This window comes from Lygodium microphyllum, chromosome 13 (genome assembly GCF_053477565.2).
Source record: "Lygodium microphyllum isolate KBCC chromosome 13, Lygodium_microphyllum_v1.1.10, whole genome shotgun sequence".
NCBI classification, from domain to species: domain Eukaryota; kingdom Viridiplantae; phylum Streptophyta; class Polypodiopsida; order Schizaeales; family Lygodiaceae; genus Lygodium; species Lygodium microphyllum.
Window position 1 is genome coordinate 67856878 of NC_141147.1, and position 15908 is coordinate 67872785.

The 15908-nt window shown below is 43.9% G+C and overlaps 1 protein-coding gene and 1 long non-coding RNA gene across 5 annotated transcripts in view; one reads left to right on the forward strand and one right to left on the reverse strand.

Moving 5' to 3' along the window:
* The window catches only part of LOC148026730 (uncharacterized), a 136850-nt gene that overhangs the window by 115431 nt on the left and 5511 nt on the right, over nucleotides 1-15908 (reverse strand). The window lies entirely within an intron of this gene.
* Nucleotides 1-15908, forward strand: part of LOC148026731 (uncharacterized) — a 136299-nt gene that overhangs the window by 115125 nt on the left and 5266 nt on the right. The window lies entirely within an intron of this gene.

Genomic DNA, 15908 nt, shown 5'->3' on the forward strand with positions numbered 1-15908 from the left:
TGGAAGGAGTACAACTTGAGATTCTTCAATCTCCTTCTACTAACCAATAGCTCTTGCTGTCATAAATGTCCAGCAAGCCTTTTGGATCATTTGCCCCTTATTTCACCCAGGACTTCTTCTCCAATTTGACCCTTGGCTAGGCAAATGCTGCCCAAATCAATTCGAGATGGGCTGGCTCCTGAAAACCCTTGATAATCTTCAATTATCAGCTGCTGATTTCAGTCCCTTGAGCATTCAATATCTGGCACGGATCCCAAGGTGGCTGCTAAACTAGGGTTTACTGCAAAAATTACAGATCAGCCTACCAAAAATGGCTGAGATCTCCTCCGAATGGCTAAGAATTGCTGAGAATGGCTGAGCATAGGCTGAAGAAGATGAGAGAATGCTGTAAAGAGAGAAAATTTTGAGATTTGTCACGAAGAACTAATCAAAATCAGGCTGCCCTACTGTACCAGCCCCAAACGGATGCACCAACAACAATAGGAGCATCAGAGACTGTGATCTTTAGGAGAAAGTACATCAGCAGCAATTGTCAACTTCCCAAGGTCAAGAATATGCAATCTCCATCACCAAAATGGTCTCTAATGACTGGGAAATGACCCTAAAAGCTGGCAGCCACAGTCCAACATCTCTAAAATGAAAAAACGAGATTTCCCTCTCCCTTCAGCCCTATTTAGCCTTTCCCCCACTTGCATGGGAAAGTTTTGCCAAGTGGCAGCTTTCTTAATCCATTTTCAGTAATTTCCAGCCATTTAATTAATTTTCAAAATTAATTAATTCTGAAAATTAATTCAGCCCTTAATCCATGCCCAGAAAATTGACCTTGCCCATCCAAAAATTAATTGGCTAGGCCATTTGCAACCCAAAGTGGTCCCATGCATTGATTGACCCTTGAACAAGCATTAATCCATTAATTAATGCCTAGTCTCTAGTGTCACCACTGACACTTAATGACCAATTAATGGTCCTAGGGGTAAACTGACACCAAAATTCACCTAGAATCTAACAAGTGTAACTTGTTACAACTTCTGCCTTTGACACCCATCTTTTTCACAAGGTCCTTGGGCCTTCAACTGTAAAAAAAAGTAGCTTGCACCTCACATGTGCAACACATGTGCATCTTTTAATTGCACATTTGATTAATCCTTTAATCAAATGTCAATTAAACATAAGCAAAGCATCAAATTTTCACATCCTCGTGACACTCTTCTTAATCTATGCTCTTCTTCTGTGCATAGCCTTTTACTACCAACCGTGCTTTGTACCTGTCAATGGTACCATCAACCTTGCGTTTGAGTTTAAAAATCCATTTTGTGCCAATGGCCTTCTTGCTAAGTGGTAAATCCACAAGATCCCATGTAGAGTTAGTGGAAATAGAGTCTAACTCATCCTGCATGGCCCGCATCCAATGTACAGCTTTATCCAAGGAAGTAGACTCATCATCATCCACAATAGTGAGCTCATAAATACATGCTCATCACAATCATCTATTTCCATAAAATCAACCAAATAAGCTCCACCAGCATCGTGTTGCATGTCTAGCAGCCCTTCGAGTGCGTTGAGCTAAAGGAGCATCCATTTTACTCTTCTAGAGAGTTTGTAACAGCTCTCTCCGAATTGTTTTTGCTGCATTTATGGCAACCCTTTCATGTTGTGCTACATCTTCCACTACATGTGACAAACCATCATCAATACCCTGCTTTTCAAGCACTCAAACCCCAAACCCTCAAAGACATCACCAATGTCATGGATGGTTGGTATTTTGAAACTGATCATGTGAAAATGTAACATTTTCAGCAAATATGACATCCCTACTAATAAAAACCTTCTTGTGCGTGGGTCATACAAGCGATAGCCCTTGCTTTCCGAATCGTAGCTAGTAAATATGCAATTTATAGTCTTGTCATCAAGCTTCCCACAAAGCTCTTTCGGAACATGTGTATAGGCTATGCAACCAAACACCTAAAAGTAGTCAACCTTGGGTTTCTTGCCATGCTAAGCTTCAAATGGGGTGATTATCTTTAGTGCCTTAGTGGGTGCACGATTCAACACATGATTTGCACACTGAAGGCTTTCTAACCAAAATTTATGAGGTAGCCCCTTGCTTTTAAGCATACAACGAATCATCTCCATAAAAGTGTGATTCATCCTTTCAGCAACACCATTCTACTGAGGAGTCATTCTAACAATGACTTGATACGTAATGCCATGATCAAGCAAGTATGTCTCAAAAGCACGAGACATGTACTCCCCCCCTCTATCCGTGCGAAGTGTCTGCACTTTCAAGCCAGTTTCAACCTCAAGCTTTGCAACAAGATGGTTAAAATGCATAAACGCATCAGATTTTTCTTTCAGCCCATACACCTATGTATACCGAGAGTAGTCATCAATAAATGTAACAAAGTAAAGATGACCTCCAAGTGTGCGTGTCCTCATGGAACCACAAACATCAAAGTGAATAAGCTGCAATTTCTAGACAGCATGCACTGCACCATCCTTTCCGAAGGCAAGTTTGTGCATCTTGCCCAAAATACATCCCTCACATGCATGAGGAGGTGGAGTCTCCACTGGAGGCAATGCATCTACCATATGATACCTCTGAAGGGTCATCAAACTCCAAAAACTCATATGTCCATAGCGGACATGCCATAGCTCCGCATTCAGCATAGCAAGCAATAGAGTAGTGACTGCTAGAGCATCATGAGACAACATTCTTCTGAGTCTGCTCCTCTTGCAATAAGAGGCCTTCCAATTTCACAAGTGTAAGAGGCTACTACCCCCCCCCCCCCCCCCCCCCCCCCAAAGACAACATGAAAGAGGTGTGGAAACCAAGACACGACTTTGGAAGAGAGTTTAGTGTAATGTTTACCAATTCAGAATCCTGAATGATTTCATTCACATTGAGCAGTTGCTTGCACAAATCTTGTATGTGAGTAAGGTGATCTGTCATGCTATGTCATGCTATCATCCTCATCCATGTTCTCATTGGCCAACTCTCCACGGAGATAAGATATTCTGGCCTCATTATGTACTACAAACATACGCTCAAGTACATCCCATGTTGATTTTGAGATCTTACAAGACCAGATATATGGAATGATCAATCTTTTCACTGACAAGGCAATCAAAGAAAGTGCATGTGCATCTTTTGAGTCCCATCTCCTCTGATCCTCGATAGGAGGGCAATAGCACCAACAACCTGTCCTCTAGTGTTATGTTGAGGTGTTTGAGCTGCAAGACCTCCTAGTCACTGCAAATCACTTGTAACATAGCCCCACAAGTCCTTCGCTGCAAAAAGGTTGCGGACCATAAAACTCCACGAGTAGTTTGATCCATTAAGTTTCTCCTAAGCGAGGACACCAAGGATGTTACTCTAATCATTAGTCCCCTAACATGCCATACTGTCAGTAATGGACAAAAATCCACAGCCAAATACTTCTCTATTGAAGTATAGATTGTACTCCTCAGAGTACCAAAAATCCCCTCGGGATTATGCAACAAGTACCAAATTGCCACACAAAAGCAAAAGTGTGCCCAATTTAACCCAAATCAACACTCAGTCAAGAAATAACAGCAATACACTACTGTACCACACCTGCCTCGTAATATGTGTCCTCAAAAGTACAAATTACCGCAACTTAATACCGATTCTTACCAAAATTTACTGAATTTTTCTTAAAAATTTTGCTCAATTTGACTATAACAACAATTAAATGTTGTTGTACTACTTGTTTGCTGCCTTGGAATGCGTGCCCCAAATTTATTTCTAAATTTTTAAAAATTTTAAAAAAAATTGTGGTTATTGACTGCTGTTGTTGTGGTGGTGGTGGTGGTGGTGATTTTGTAGCCTTGATTGATCAACCAAGAAAGGGGGTGGAAGCTTGATTGGACTCCTCATACATGTTTTGTTATGATTTATAGCTTAATCTTATTGATTTTACCTTTGTTCACAGCTCATTTTGCACCACCCAACCCAAAGCATTAGTACACATTGCTAATAAAACTAGGCCAAAGGATAGCTTGGCCTAATGTACCTTCTGAGAGTACATGAATTAGTGAATGTACCATCGGTAGCTACTTTAGCCTTAGCAATGCCAAACAAAACCATAATAAAATTCATAAATCTTTTACCAAAACCTTTGGTGGTTTGTTTGGTAACTGTTGGTCTCATAGGTCATTTTGGCCTCTTGTAGACGTTAATAAAGCATCTCATGTCATTTCATCTCTCTCTCTCTCTCTTTTTTTTTCATAAAAGATAATTGTATTAATTACGAAAAAAAGTACAAGTTTACTTGATTACAAGATACATGATGACACTAAGCCATCATGTGTAAAGGCTCCAGTACTAAACTACAAAAGAGTTACAAAAGTCATGGCAAAGACGCAGAGGAAATTGCTATATGCCAGGGAAGTAAGTCCTCTCGAGGGAGTAAGCCCGAGTGCCGAATGAGATCTATCTGCCAATGCAAGAGACCTTTAAGCCTCACAATATGTGCCGGGACATTAGAGGCTGAATCAAAAAGAAAGGCATTCCGAGTGGTCCAATTGTGTCAGCATCCTCAGTATCTAAGAAAATGAAACAAGATCTTCATATGCGGCTGTGCCGGTGTGGGGTATTTTGGTCGTACAAAAACCCAATCCAAAGGGCTTAGCAAGAAGCCAACCACTGCGCACCAAACCGCTGCCAAGAGCAACCAAATATTCTTAGCGAGAGGGCACGAAATAAATCGATGACGGGCCGATTCCACAGTAGTGGTGCAAAAGAAACAATGGCCATTAGAGATTCGACGCTTGGAAGGGCCTGAAGCAAGCGGAGGGCCACCAATCATCACCCTCCAAAGAAAGACCTTGCATTTAAAAGGTGTCTTGTTCAACCAGCCCTCCATCACAGTTGTCTTCCACCATAACTGAGATTTCCGCAATCCCCATACAGTATTAGCTTTAGTAACTAGCCATTGATGATCTTTAATCAGAAGATGATACACCTGGTTAGCTGAGGCCTTTCCCAAATTCAACCGACCCGCAAGGTCCCAGTCCTGCCAAGGACAATCCAAAGCAAGGGCAGGAAAGGGTTGCCTACTCTGGAGCACTGACAAAAGCTATTCCCATAAATCACAGTATCCACGATGGATTCTGAAAAGCCTCCTGGCTGTTCGAAAGGATATGAAGACGTTGCGACTGGCAAGGGTGGCATCTACAACTGAAGTCAAGCCCAAACGTGCCATGAGGTTAAATTTTGATCTAAGCTCATGTTTGCCTTCCCAAGAAAGTAATCGCGAAACTGCCAACAATTCCAGTTGAAAAGAGTTAGCATATAAGCGGTCCTCCGCTGGATGCCAACGCGCCTTTTGGAGAACCAATTTCCAGGAGCAGACCAAATGAACAAGCAAGGATGAGGAAGGAGTAGAAAACTGCAAGTCTGCATTAAGAGCATGCCACCAGGAGCTCCGAATTTGTGTATTACCATGCAGAAGCCCGTGATCCTCCAGAAAATAACGGGCTATAAGGACCCACAGGTGTTGATCCACGCACATGGCACAAAGAGACCAATGAAGTGCCAGCATATGAGTTTCAGCATCCAAAATAACCCCACCACCGATGCGTTTGGGGGTACATATATGCGACCAAGAAATCCATGAAATGCCTGTCTGCAAGAAATCCTTCTTCCATAACATAAAACGAATGTGCCGAGTGAGAGCATTCAAAGTAGTGGTAGTCCAAGGCAGCAATGGCAAGAAATATGTGAGCATCGGCAACATAATTGTCTGAGCCACTATGAGACAAACATGGAAGGGCCAAGCCTGCGACCTCCAATACAGAAACTTAGCTACCAGTTTCTGTGAAATCCAGTCGAGAAGTTGTTTTAGCCGAACATCAACACCCAAAGGGTACCCAAGATGCCTGACAATGGAACCACGGGGAACAACCTATCCCTGCCAGCCCAACGACTGTAAATCGGACTCCGTGCAACTAAGAATGGCCGATTTGAAAACATTGATATGAAGACAAGAAGCATGACCAAAGAGCGTCCAAACATCTAATGCTTTGCAAAGATTGTCCTTGTCGACACGCAGAATCATAAAGCTGTCATCAGCCAAAGATTGAGTAATGAAGTGCTATCCAAAAGGAAAGAGACAATCCAGCCAATTGAGCAGAAGCTACCATATAAAAATAACACTGAAAGAACCGGATGAGTCGCAAGGGCAAAGAAGAGAGGACTCAAAGGGAAACCCTGTGTCATAGAGCGTGCAAGGACAAATGACTCGATAACACCACCATTTAGCATAACTTGCGAAGAAGCCGCAGCACTAATGGTGTAGATCAAGCGGGACATCCGAGTGCCAAAGCCCATAGTAGACATAAGTTCTGCAATGAAAGACCAGTCTAAATAATCAAAAGCCTTTTCCAAATCCAATTGAATCAATACCGTTTCCTGATTAGAGTGCCTTGCATAGTCAATAGCCATTTGCACATTTAAGATATTATGCAGAATGTTTCGGCCTTTAATGAAACCATATTGAAGAGGATGCACAATGGCTGGAAGATGCTTGTGGAGCCGATTCGCCATCACTTTGGAAAAGATTTTATATATCAAACCCATCAAAGAAATTGGTCTCCAATGTTTCAACATTGATGGCGAAGGGACTTTTGGAAGCAGTTTGATAAGACCTTCTTTCCATGAGGAAGACATGAATCCCGTTTCCCAAACCTTCTGAAACATAGTCATCAATGGTTTCACCAGTTGGGTAGCAAAAACCTCAAAGAATTCATTGGTGAGACCATCCCAACCGAGACTTTTATCCTTGGGCAAGTGTAACAGAACATCCATAACCTCCGCCTCATAAATATCTGTCTCCAAAGTAGTTTGCATATCAAGTGGAACCTGATTGCGGACCAGATCATAGAAAACTGAGCGTGCATGAGTAACTTGGTCAGAAGGTGAAGAAGAAGAACCAAGAAGGTCTAGAAAATAATTCCTACACATATTCACAATAGTCTGAGGATCAATGACCATTCAACCTTTTGGATCCTGGAGTCTAGTCATATTTTCTCGAGCAGGAGATGCATGTAGAGCTCGAAAGAACTTATGAGTCTGACAAGCACTGTCTTGCAAGTTGTCGTTGAAATTTTGCAATTTGGCCTGCTGATAAGATTTCAACTGAAACTCCTTAATAAGATCAGCCAAACGCATCGCCAATGACAGCAGGAATACATCATCTGGAGTGTCCCCCAGCAGAGAACGAACCAAAGCCAGTAAGGCCTCCACTGCACGCCAACGCCGCCGACAAAGAGAGGGATGATGGATCCCATACTACTAAGCAACCCGCTGCACATTAAAGAGCAATCGTTCAAAAGAAGCATTGCCCTCAGCGGCGAAGTCCAATAAAAATCTATCAATCAATTACTGCATACAACCCTGAAAGATTGCATGCTTCAAATAAGAGGAGTTGAAGCGCAAAGGAAGTCTATCCAGGAATTGCTTAAAAGGTACAGCTGGTTGTGCAAGTATCTCAAGTTGTAGAGGGAAATGGTCCGACAAGGCATATTGCTGCAACACTTTCATTTCCAGCATCTCAGGAAGAAAATCATCATCCTGCATGATGTACATGCGGTCCAACCGCGACCATGTAGTTGCATATTGCGTAGAATGGAAAGTAAACCCTGTAGAAGAGGGGTGGAGCCAAGACCAGAGATCTTGCTTAAGTACAGCAAGAGCAAAAGCATTCCACACACGACTTTCCGGAGCATCCATCACCGAATGTTCTGATGTGGACTATCACACATATTAAAATCCCCCATCAAAAAACCCCGTCTACCAAGTGACAAGGAGGTCTACAAAGTATTCCAAAGATCCCGGCGGGATAACCGGTCATTCGAAGCATAGAGGCCCAGCAACCATAAGATCTCTCCTTCAAATAAAACTTCAATCACCACAAAATGGCCATGTACATCATTTTTTAATAAGAACAGGCTGATATTTCTCATGTACAATCATAAGCACACCAGAATAATGCATGGCATGTGTCCCTGCGTAAAACAACCGAAACCCATGGCAATCTACAACTTTTCCTGCTTCACCGTGACTCTTGTGCTCGACAGCACACAAGACATTCCACTAATTCTCATGCAATACAGTCCACATGGCATGTTGCTTATGGCGAGAACAAATGCCTCGCACATTCCACGTGGCTATCTTCATGTGTATTCAAAAGGAAATCAAGAACGAGGCACAGCTTGCCTCAATTTAACATTTTCTACCAGAATGTCAAGGACTCCCTCATCCAAAAAATCAGCTGACACGGCAAAAGAGTTCTGACGGCCGGCTTTAGAGGTAGAGGGAATATCCATTGTCTTGGGGGTGGAGCGGGGATAATGACGATCCCATGGGGTAATCACATTACCTTTATTATCAAAAGCCAACTTAGCAGGTGGGCCCTTTGGACCGTCCGAATAGACTTTCCTAGTAGACTGATGACGAGGTGCAGAAGAAACCATAGGATGAGCAGGATACTCTGAAAACATCTCTTTCTGGCGCATTTAAGTGCGCATGGAATCCTGTGAAGCATTCGGCCCAGTATCCGCCAGGCCAACATCAAGACTTTTACCTTTTTTTGCACGTACATCCACCCAGTCATTGCCGCGGAAATCTAAACCCGAAACATGCTGTTTACCTTTATCCAAAACTTTAGGTGGCTGGGTGGCATCGTGCGACGGAACATCGCACACCATCTCTTCCGTGGGTAGCGCAACATGCTCAGCATCTGAAGTCTGTTGCTTCTCTGGGCATTCGGCCATAAAATGCCCCAATTTCCCACACGAAAAGCAATGTCCTGCAAAGTTGCCCCATTTCAAACGAAAGTGCAAAGGATGCATGCCAGAGTAATTAAGACATAACCAAGCAGGCCTTTTCCTAGCCATGTCCCATAACATACACAAACGGTTACGATTCATGGCCCTGAGGCTCGGGGGGAGCAGCACAGTGCCCACAACGGCCATGGCATCCTTTAACAATGGCCAATAGATAGCCGGACAAATTTCCACTTCCACCCAGACAGGGCATTCACGTTGAAGCAGGCGCTAAAAATCTGCCATTGGGCGCCATGGCACAACATGGACCAGACGGCGATCAAAGAATAATGGCAGTTTAGACAGGAGATCAGCACGATGCTGCTCAGATTTCAACAGCACCTCATAGAAGCCTCGGGGCCCAACAAAAAACTCCTCAACACACTCCCCTTGTAGTAGATTGTGCAGCCACTGGAGAATATGGGAAAGCACTGGGATCCTACCAGTGAAGAAGAGTATAACAGCACGGTCATAAAACATCGAAAATTAGCGCAAGACATTTTTCGGGTCCACCGTGGCTTCCAGCACATCTTCAGTTCCAAAGTGTTGGACATAATCGCCAAGCAGAGTGTTGGCAAATTCCAGCAGATGCTCCCAGTCAACATCCTGAGAATCCCCAGAATCAGCGGCAACCTGAGCATAAGAACGCTCCTAATGATCCATTGTCGCTTCCGAAGCATGCTTGGTGCGTTTGCCCGCAGGCTGGAAATCAAGGCTAGAGGGCATCTCCTCTGTGCAAGGAACCATATCCTTTGGGTCCTCTGTATCAGAATCCGGACCAAGGGCTGCCACCGTTTGGTCAATAAAAGCCATATCCAGACCAGCCATGTTGAGTCACCACTTGTGCAGGGCAGATACAGAGCCAAGAGCTCACGGGTGGTAGAAATGAATGCAAGCCGCTCTCCCTCTCTCTCTCTCACACGCGTTCGCTTATTCTTGCTCTCTCCCTCTCTCTCTTTTCTGTACAGAGGCGCTGTCCAGGGCTTATTCGGCACGCACAGCCGATGAAACCTGTTTGCCACCTGTCAGCCTCAGCCGTGGCCTGTCCCGAGGGATTGTAGATAACGCGTGGGGCTGGGCGCAACCCTAACAATGCAAGTGCAGGAGGGCGAAACGCAAGGCCAACGGGCAGCGACAAAGGTCAGAGCGCTAAGGCGAAGGGCTGGCAGACGACGGCAGGGATCAGGCGACGGTCCACAAGGCGCAGGTCCGACGGCGACGGCAGGAGCCCTAACACACAGGGCGGAAGGGCGACGACCAGGAGCCGAAGTCGCAGGTCAGGCACGCGACAGCAAGGCGGGTCACGCAGTCGAGGAGCCTCCAGATGCAGGCAACGGGCCTGCAGGCAACGGGGACGAGACTGCAGATGACAAGGACGTGGCGCACGCGACAGAGCAACAAGCGATGGCGACGAGACGCAGGCAACACATCCTCACGCGCTTCTTCTCCTCTCCCCCCCCCCCCCCTCTCTCTCTCTCTCTCTCTCTCTCTCTCTCTCAACCTTCTCTCTCAAGCATACATGCCTCTTATTTGTATGATCATTCATGTATGATGTATCCACTCCTATGTATGTAGAATTCCCTACGATAGGATCTTTCGTGCCATGGTTGGTCTATATTCACTAACGCGAAAACAAAAACCCCTTGGAGTAGGTTTTATTTATGCTGACCTTGGGGAGGTCTAGCACCATCAGAGAACACTACCTTAGTCAACGTTCTGTGCATATCAGAATACTGCCTCAATCAGTGATCTATACTCGATTATCTATCTCTTAGCCAGATAAGTTAGGAAAGATCAGTACCTAGTTTATAATCACAAACAAAAATACCTCAGAGCTTGCTATCTAGGCTCACTTGAGTCTACCTCATAGTGGAAGTTCCAACTGTTTCCACGAGGGTCGACCTGAATTTTAGGTTCCTATTATGGGTCAAATCACTTAATAATGGTCGGTTAGTGGTAGTAATTCAAGTTTTCACTTATTATAAGTTGTAGCGCATGTTGCGCATGCGGCATATACCATAGAGGTTTTGGCATGCTATCCTCAAGTATTCATCTTATTTACTCCAATAGCATTGCTATTTAGACTTTAAGACATCTGTTCTATCATCTATGGTTCAAAATAATCAAGTTTTTTTTTTCCATATTAATATCGTACCGTACCTTATAAAATCTTAAGGTACCATTTAGTACCGTATTTTATTGTACCATACTTTTCACACCTGACAACTATGCTGCCATGTCATCACCAATTGCTGCATTTTGCAGTTTTCTCTCTCCTCATTGCTCCGTTTAACTCATTATTGCTGTGTTTGCTACTGCCAAGTCAGGAGTATGATACACTCTCCAGCTCATTACCTCAACCCTGGTCCTCAAGACAAGAGTTCGGGGTATAGTATTCCTTCACTACATAGTGTGTTTGCTACATGAGCATTGTGTTATACAAATTCATTCATTTATGATCTTCAGTATGTTTAGTGTCTCTGTATTACCCTAACCCTAACTCTGTTCCTTTCGGTTTATGCCTTGCCATACACTTGTATTTGTGTTTTTGAGTTAGGGTATTTCTTTACAAACTCTTCTCCAAGTGGTTCTTTGTCTCACCAACTGACCGTCCCTCCTCCCATCAGCCCCTTCTCTTCCTTCCAAGTCACCCATTGGCACCCCTTCTTCGCTTGCAACTCCTCCCTCTCCTTCTCCCCCTCTCCACCTTCTGCTCCCCTTCCACCCTTGATGGATCCTTTTTCTTCTTCATCAAGTATTTCTACTCCTTCCATACCCTAAGGTGTCTTCAAGGGGTCTTGAGTCATCTAACAAAGGAACCCTCTTCTTCTAATGAAGGGGATATACCTTTACCCACTCAAGGGGAATCCCTATTCCAAACAAGTGCATTACAAGTTCTCACTCAGATCACCCCATTGCCATTCCCCAATGGCATCAATAGCTTATGTAGGATTCGACAAATTTTCCCCTTGATCTAAAGTGCCCAAGGGTACAAACTGAATCTTCTCCACTTACATGCAAGTCAACCTTTCTATAGATGACCAATCCTTCTTAGATGAGCTCTAGATCCTCAATTTCCAATCAAACTCCTTCATGCATGGCCAAGATTTGATGGCATGCTTCCCAAGATGGTTGAGAAACCGTGACTTAACCAATAGTTGGGTCTGAATACACAAAATCAATGCTAGAATGCTTCAAATTTGCTGAGATAGAAGAGAAGTACATCAAAGGAGAGAGCTTCAAATTTATACGGGAGCAGTGCTCCAATAGTAGTCGCCTGCTGCCAAACAGTGCCAACATCAGGTCAGCTATTGCTAGAGAAGCACTTAATGCCATCATCTACTGCCAGCGCACTAGAATGATGTCACCTACTGATTGGTGATGCTTTTCTGTGAGAAACCCTAGGACATCAGTCACCTGCAACAAAACAGCCTCTCTCTCTCTCCTCCAACCTGCCCACAATGGTCTCTTCCAGCTGCCATAGCCTTATATGGCATGTTTCCTACCTCTATGCCAAGTGGCAAACCTGTCCATGAATAATGCAGCCTCTAAATCTGAATTTCCAGCAATTAATGAATTTGTGGAAATTAGAAATTGCTTGGTCCTACCCCAAAATTGGCCACTTCCCATCCACATTTAAAATCCTAAGCCCTTTGGACTTGACAGTGTTCAAACTTTCATTAGCCTTACTCCTTACAACGCAAGGATTTGTCACCAACCACTATCACCAAAATAAGAAATGGGCTTCATGATTTGTATAAAATCCAATACCCCTAGCTCTCGGCATCGTGACCATTCCAATGGCAGTGAAATATTTGTCACTCGCATATGGAGTGGATAAGTGTACAGGCTATGTGGTGCAATGATAGGACCAAAGGAAAAAGGTGAAAACTTTTATAAATTGAAAGTTTGTACCTTGGGATTAATGATCATTTCAATGTTTCTCCTAATAAGCACTCACATGAGTTATAGAGCTTATGTTTGGTCTACAGATCACTTATGATTAAGGACCTAAGCATTAATTAGCCCTTAATCCAAAACAAGATTTGATTAAGGAGTAGCAGGTTACTTATTTAGAAAGCTGATATTGGCTATTTGGGATCTTTTTTTCTCTCATTTGAGAAGCACGAGTTTGGAGGCAACCATCGTTCTCTTGTTTGTTGTAGAAATGGTACATTTCAACCATGGAACGTGAGTTGACAGCATGTGTGGAGTCAAGACAACAGCCAATCTTCTCCTCTTGGCATGGGGAATTCATAAGGCAACTCTATAGCCCCATTTACAACAAGTATGTTGCTATTTTAGAGCTAAAAATCAGGGTATTGCAACACAAGGGCTAAGATCCTCTCTTCTCCTCTAAGATTTGGAGCCTTGTACACTTTGTGGACAACTTTGTTGCAAAGAAAGTGATTTTTTTGCAATTTCATTGTGAGAGATAGCCTCTGGAAACATGAAAAAACCTTCTGACTGACTGAAAGGACATCACGATGGATTGCACAATCAAAAGCACATCAACAACAATAATCATCCCAAGCCTTGCCATTCTATTCAACATGACCCTAGCTTTCTAATTACTTTCCCATGAAACAAGCCTTGAAACAACCACAAATTCAGCTAGTAGAGAGTTAGCCTATAAGCAATCATCATCCAGATGCCAAGACTTTGCAGGCACCACTTTCCAAGAATGAACCAAGTGAGTGAGAAACATGGAAGATTTGAGATGAACAGGCCGATCAGCATTAAAAACATGCCACCATGATACTTGGATCTAGGTATTCCCATGCGAGATGTTCTCTCTCTCTCTCTCTCTTTTTAGTAAAAGGTAATTGTATTAATTACGAAAAAAGGTACAAGTTTACATGATTACAAGATGCACGATGGCTCTAAGCCATCACGTGCAATCTCTCTGGCTCTCTAAAGCCCTAAACTCCAAAAGAGTTACAAAAAGTCATGGCAGCGACGCAAAGGAAATTGCCATATGCCAGGGAAGCAAGTCCTCCCGAGGAAGTAAGTCAGAGTGCCGAATGAGATCTATCTGCCAATGCAAGAGGCCTTTAAGCCTAGCAATATGTCCCTGAACATTGTAGGCTGAATCAAAAAGAAAAGCATTCCGAATGGTCCAATTGTGCCAACAACCCCAGTATCTAAGAAAGCGAAACAAGATCTTCATATGTGACGGAGCCGGTGTGGGGTATTCGGGCCGCGCAAAAGCCTGGTCAAAAGGGCTTAGCAAGAAACCAACCACTGCTCGCCAAACTGCCGACAAGAGTGACCAGATTTTCTTAGCAAGAGGGCAAGAAATAAATCAATGACGGGCCGATTCCAGACTGGTGGTGCAAAAGAAACAATTGCCATTGGAGATTCGACGCTTGGAAAGGGCTGAAGCAAGAGGAAGACCACCGATCATCACCCTCCAAAGAAAGACCTTGCATTTGAAAGGTGTCTTGTTCATCCAGCCCTCCATCACAGTTGCCTTCCACCAAGACCAAGATTTACGCAATCCCCATACAGTATTAGCTTTAGTAACCAGCCATTGATGATCTGTAATCAACAGATGATACACCTGGTTAGCTTAGGCCTTTTCCAAATTCAGGTGACCTGCAAGGTTCCAGTCTTGCCAAGGACGATCCGAAGCAAGGGCAAGAAAGGGCTGTCTGCTCTGGAGCACCATCAGAAGCTGTCCCCATAAATCACGGTATCCACGAGGGATCCTGAAACACCTTCTAGCTGTACGAAACGATATCAAGACATTGTGACTAGCAAGGGTGGCATCTGCAACTGAAGTCAAGCCCAAACGTGCCATAAGATTAAATTTTGGTCTGAGCTCATGTTTGCCTTCCCAAGAAAGTAATCGTGAGGCTGCCAACAGTTCCTGTTGAAAAAGTTAGCAACTAATCGATCCTCGGCTGGATGCCATTGAGCCTTCTGGAGAACCAATTTCCAGGAACATACCAAGTGAGCAAGCAGGGATGATGAAGGACTAGAAGACCGAGAGTCTACATTAAGCACATGCCACCAAGAGCTCCGAATTTGAGTATTACCATGCAGAAGCCCATGATCCTCAAGAAAATAACAGGCTATCAAGACCCACGGTGATGATCCAAGCACATGGCACGAAAAAGAGACCAACGGAGTGCCAGCATATGAGTTTCGTCATCCAAAATAGCCCCACCACCCATGCGTTTGGGAGTACATGCATGTGACCAAGAGATCCATGAAATACCTACATGTAAGGAGTCCTTCTTCCATAACATGAAACGAATGCACTGAGTAAGAGCATTCAATGTAGTAGTAGTCCAAGGCAGCAATGGCAAGAAATATGTGAGCATTGGCAACATAATTGTCTGAGCCCCTTTGAGGCGAACATGGAAAGGCCAAGCCTGTGACTTCCAATACAGAAACTTAGCTGTCAGTTTCTGCGAAATCCACTCTAGTAGTTGCTTCGGCCGAACATCAACACCTAAAGGATACCCAAGATGCCTGACAATGGAACCACAGGGAACAACCATTCCCTGCCAGTCCGGTGACTGCAAATCTGACTCCGTGCAACTAAGAATGGCTGATTTCAAAGTATTGATACGAAGACCAGAAGCATGCCCAAAGAGAGTCCAAACATCTAATGCTTTGCGAAGATTATCTTTATCCGCACGCAAAATCATAAAGCTGTCATCAGCCAGGGATTGACTAATGAAGTGCTGTCCAAAAGGAAGAGACAATCCAGCCAACTGAGTAGAAGCTGCCATACGCGATAACATTGAAAGCACCGGATGAGTCACAAGGGCAAAAAAGAGAGGACTCAAAGGGCAACCCTGTCTCATAGAGCGTGCAAGGACAAAAGGCTTGGTAACACCACCATTCAGCATAACTCGCGAAGAAGCCACAACACTAATGGTGTAAATCAAACCAGCCATCTGAGTACTAAAGCCCATAGTAGACATAAGGTCTGCAATGAAGGACCAATCTAAATAATCAAACGCCTTTTCCAGGTCCAGTTGAATCAATACCACCTCCTGATTAGAGTGCCTCTCATAGTCAATAGCCAGTTGCACATTCAAGACATT